The following is a 5,588-nucleotide window of genomic DNA, read 5'->3' on the forward strand; positions in this document are numbered from 1 at the left end:
TGGGGCGGCCAAACTCACTGCAGCCAGCCCAGCACAATAGACCTTCTGCTCCGGCCCAATGCACCATTCTAAGTGTTTCCAGTGAAAGCGAAGTATTTTTATTTCCCACCCTTTCATTTCGTCCTCAATGGAGATAAACCATAAGTGCCTTGTGGGCTGTGGCTGGTGATCTTCCTAGCTCGGCTGCACCCCTTTCCACACACTGAATTCTCCTTCCGCCGTTGACTCGAGCTCGAGACCTGCTCCTGGCGGATCTGACGATGGAGCCGGCGGGAGACTCTTCCCTGGAGGCCGCGATTGCATGGCTGGTGCAGACCATCCTTGCAACGCTCCTCATGGACAAGATGGAGGAGTGGATTCGGCAAGTCGGGCTGGCCGACGACGTCGAGAGGCTCCAGTCTGAGGTCGAGAGAGTCGACACGGTGGTGGCTGCTGTGAAGGGGAGGGCAGCCGGGAACAGGCCTCTGTCCCGGGCTCTCGCTCGTATCAAGGAGCTTCTCTACGACGCCGACGACGTGATCGACGAGCTAGACTACTACACGCTCCAACAGCGAGTCGAAGGAGGTAGTAAGCATAATTACGGTCCCCGGTATGGGAACACTTCACAATCACAGAAACAACTGTCGACGGGAAGCGTTCAAAGGCCAAATGTAAGTACTGTGGAAAGGATTTTAATTGCGAAACGAAGACAAACGGGACTTCATCTATGAAAAAACATTTGGAGAAGGAGCATTCCGTGACTTGCACGAATAAATCTGCAGTGCACCCCCCAAACACTTCAAGGTACCAGCAGGAATTTATACCTTGCTTCAACGAATTTGTTGTAATTGTTTATATACGTCTGCTTGAGAGCCCATTGTTGTTCTGAATTTCTTCTGATAACCAACCCACCATCCTTTTCTTACTGCAGCACCGGCGATGCTACTTGTAATGTGAGGTCGGTTGAAGTTGGTAGGTCGTCCAACGGAAAAAGAAAGAGAACAAATGAGGATCCAACGCAGACCACCGCAGCTAACATACACGCCCAATGGGACAAGGCTGAGTTATCCAATAGGATAATTAAAATTACTGAGAAGTTACAGTTACAGGACATCCAGGGGGCTTTGAGTAAAGTTCTCGAGCCATATGGATCCAGCGCTACTTCAAGTTCAAATCATCACAGCTTGAGTACAGCATCAGATCAGCACCCAACAACATCAAGTCTTGTTCCAATGGAAGTTTATGGCAGAGTTGCAGAAAAGAATAAGATCAAAAAGTCAATAACTGAAAACCAATCTGGTGGTGTAAATGTTCTGCCTATTGTAGGCATTGCAGGTGTTGGAAAGACAACTCTTGCTCAATTTGTGTATAATGATCCAGACGTGAAAAGTCAATTTCACCACAGGATATGGGTTTGTGTGTCCTGCAAATTTGACGAAGTGAAGCTCACAAAGGAGATGTTAGACTTTTTTCCTCGAGAAAGGCATGAAGGAATTAACAACTTCGCGAAGCTTCAAGAGATCTTGAAAGAACATGTCGAGTACCAAGCAAAGAGTTTTCTGCTCATTTTAGATGATGTCTCGGACAGTATGGATTATCATAAATGGAACAAATTGTTGAACCCTTTGCTATCAAGTCAAGCGAAGAATATAATTCTAGTCACGACCAGAAATTTGTCTGTTGCACAAAGGTTAAGCACACTTGAACCGATCAAGTTAGGTGCTTTAGAAAACGATGATATGTGGTTATTGCTCAAGTCATGTGCATTTGGTTTTGGGAACTATGAAGGTACGGAAAATCTAAGCACTATTGGAAGACAAATAGCAGAGAAGTTAAAGGGCAATCCGTTAGCAGCAGTAACTGCAGGGGCACTGTTAAGAGATAATCTTAGCATTGATCATTGGAGTAACATTCTCAAGAATGAGAAGTGGAAATCGCTGGGACTCAGTGGGGGCATCATGTCTGCTTTGAAGCTTAGCTATGATGAGCTGCCGTACCATTTACAACAATGTGTCTCATATTGTTCTATATTTCCTGACAAATATAGGTTTCTTGGGAAGGATGTGGTCTATATTTGGATTTCTCAGGGATTTTTGAATTACACCCATTCAAGTAAGAGATTAGAGGAGATAGGATGGGAATGTCTAAATGATTTGGTGAACGTGGGATTCTTTCAGCAAGTTGAAGAGGAAGAGGATGAGGATGAGGATGAGGAAGAGGAAGAAGAATCGTTTCCAGGCAGTAAAATTTGGTATTTTATATCTGGTCTCATGCACGACTTTGCAAGGATGGTTTCAAGGACTGAGTGTGCAACCATGGATGGTCTGCAGTGCAATAATATGTTACCAACTATACGTCATTTGTCAATTGTTACTACTTCTGCATATAGCCAATATCTGCCTGGACCCACTCGCAATATCAAGTTTGAAGAAATCCTGAGAAATACAGTTGCATCAGTTAGGAAATTGAGGACATTAGTTTTACTTGGGCGCTATGACTTTTTTTTCTTCAAATCGTTCCTTGATATATTCCAAAGGGCACAGAACTTGCGTTTGTTGCAAATGTCTGCAACATGTGCTGATTTTAATTCCCTCATGTGCAGTTTGGTAAATCATGCACATCTTCGCTATTTAAAACACGAGGCAAATGAGATGGGTGGGGCTTTCCCTCAAAGTTTGAGCAAGCTGTACCATCTTCAGATATTAGATGTTGACTCGGACATTGACCCTATACCTGATGGCAGCAATAATCTTGTTAGCCTGCGGCATCTTGTTCAAGAAGATGGAGTATACTCCTCCTTTGCTAACATTGGTAGCTTGACATCACTTCAAGAGATACAGGTTCGATTTTGTTCTGGCGGTTTTGAGATATCACAACTCCAATCCATGAACGAGCTTGTACAACTTGGGGTTTGTCAACTGGGTAACGTTAAAAGTAGAGGCGAGGCTCATGGGGCAGGACTGAGATACAAAGAACACTTGGAAAAGCTGCACTTGCCCTGGAAGGAATATACCGGTGATGAGCTGTCAACAATGGATGTTAGTGACCCAAGTATTGAACCTTCTGTGGATACAACAACTGAGGTGCTTGAGGGCCTTGAACCACATATGAACTTGAAACATCTAGAAATATCTGGTTATAATGGTACTACTTCACCAACTTGGCTTTCCAGCAATCTCTCAGTTATCTCGTTGCGGACGCTTCATCTTGATGATTGTGGAGGATGGAGAATACTTCCATCTCTGGAAAGTCTTCCGTTTCTTACAAAGCTGAAGTTGAGCAGCATGCATGAAGTAATAGAAGTATTGGTTCCTTCACTGGAGGAACTAGTTTTAATTAAAATGCCGAAGTTAGTGAGATGCACAAGCACTTCCGTGGAGGGTCTGAGCTCTACTTTAAGGGTACTGAAGATCAAGAACTGTAAAGCACTGAAGGCGTTTAATCTCCTTGAAATCGAGCAGAAGCCATGGTTGCCTTGCCTTAGAAAACTAGTTCTGCGGGGTTGCCCTCATTTGAAAGTGTTGAAACCTCTTCCACCTTCAAGCACCTGTTCTGAGTTACTCGTCGATGGAGATTCCGTACTTTCAAGTATGAAAAGATCATCCAGTGAACATTTATGTATTGGGTGCAGTCATGAGTATCGGGTCTACGACAGTGATGATTATTCTGATCAGTTGAGGATATTGGATGAATTTTATTTGGCGTTCCATAATCTTGGAAACCTCAAATCGATGGAGATATGTGGTCACAAAAATCTAAGGTCTTTTTCGTTCGAAGGTTTTAGTCATCTCATCTCTTTAAAGAGTTTGGAAATAAAAGAGTGTGAAAAACTTTTCTCTTCAGATGTGACGCAGCCTACCGTTGAAGATGTGACAGCCTTCCCTTCACTTGGAAGTCTCACTATTGAGTCATGTGGAATAGCAGGGAAGCAGCTATCTCTGATGCTGCAACATGCGCCGAATCTAGAGGAATTGAATTTAGATTCAGTACAGGTACCGACGGAGGAGGAAGAGAAAAATCTATCAAATCATATCTCAGTCGGGGAGGACTCGTCATCAGGAGAAGACGTGGAAGGGGGCTCGTCATCGGGAGAAGACGTGGAAGGGGATAACTATGAAGTCCACTCGTCATCAGGAGATTCAGATGATGCATGGTCACCAAGAAAGGAAGACTTTTACATTCCATTAAAGCTTGCCTCCTCTCTCAAGAAGATAACTATGAAGTACTGCCCTTATCTGACATTTATTAACTGGAGCCGGAGTGGCGGAGGCTTCTCTGGATTCGCCTTCCTTGAGAAGCTAACTATTCGGAAATGCCCTGACCTGCTCTCGCCTTTGGTGCACCAAGACGGAAGTGATGATGGGGCGAACGGGAGATGGCTCCTCCCGCCATCACTTGAAGAACTTGAGATCAATGAGTATGATTCCCACGGAACACTGCAACCCTGCTTTCATAGAGATAGCACCAGCCTTAAAAGGTTAGTGGTAGATTGGGGTCGTGATTTGCATACTATACAGCTGCATTCATGCACGGCGCTGGAAAAATTGGAGATTCGATGGTGTAGGTCGCTCACAGCACTAGAGGGCTTGCAGTTCCTTGGCAGACTCACGCAGTTGAGTATTAAATGGTGCCCTGGTTTGGTGCATGAAGACGGGAATGATGACCAGGCCAACGGAAGATGGCTCCTCCCAACATCACTTCGTGAACTTAAAATCGATGATAGCCCTTCCCAAGAAACCCTGCAACCTTGCTTTCCTACAGATAGCACCAGCCTTGAAAGTTTAGAGGTACGGGAGAGCCCAGGTTTGCAATCTATACAGTTGGACTCGTGCACATCACTGGAAAAATTGACGATTGGAGATTGTGGATCGCTTACTGCACTAGAGGGGTTGCAATGCCTTGGCAGACTCAGGCATTTGTATGTATCAGATTGTGCTGGCTTGCCACCATTTCTAGAGAGCTTTTCAAGGCCGGACTATGGGCTCTGCCCCCGGCTGGAAACGCTTGAGATCGATGACCCATCTGTCCTTACCACGTCATTCTGCAAGCACCTCACCTCCCTGCAAAGCCTACAACTTTATCGTTTGGTGGAAATGAGGAGCCTAACCAATGAGCAAGAGCGAGCGCTTGTGCTCCACAAGTCCCTGAAAGAGCTCGGATTTCATCGTTGTTCCGATCTCGTAGATCTTCCTGCGGTGCTGTGTGAAACAGGAGACGAAGAAGATTGGATCGGCACAACCAACGTGGTGGCCGGGGAGATGTATTTATAGGGTGCAACTAGGGCACAATATACAGGTAGTTACAGGAGATAATACAGGAGATAAGTATAGATATAAACGGACTCCTAAATACTAACAATATACGGTTTAACATCCCCCCTCAATCTGAACGTCCGTCAAGAAGGTTCAGATTGTATCTATTCGAGACAAAGGGCACTTCAGCTAGTGGTTTGGTGAAGATATCAGCCACTTGCTCCTTGGAAGAGATGAACCTTACATCCAACGCCTTGGCTGCAACCCTTTCTCGAACAAAATGAAAATCCACCTCTATATGCTTGGTCCTGGCATGAAACACCGGATTAGCGGACAGGTAAGTGGCACCAAGGTTGT

At 45.1% G+C, this 5,588-nt stretch overlaps 1 pseudogene; it reads left to right on the plus strand.

Annotated features, from left to right (window-relative positions):
• The first annotated feature begins 216 nt into the window (after window positions 1-216).
• LOC119361173 lies at window positions 217-5,249 on the plus strand (annotated as a pseudogene).
• The last annotated feature ends 339 nt before the right edge of the window (window positions 5,250-5,588 follow it).

Source organism: Triticum dicoccoides, chromosome 2B (assembly GCF_002162155.2).
Source record: "Triticum dicoccoides isolate Atlit2015 ecotype Zavitan chromosome 2B, WEW_v2.0, whole genome shotgun sequence".
Classification (NCBI taxonomy): Eukaryota; Viridiplantae; Streptophyta; class Magnoliopsida; order Poales; family Poaceae; genus Triticum; species Triticum dicoccoides.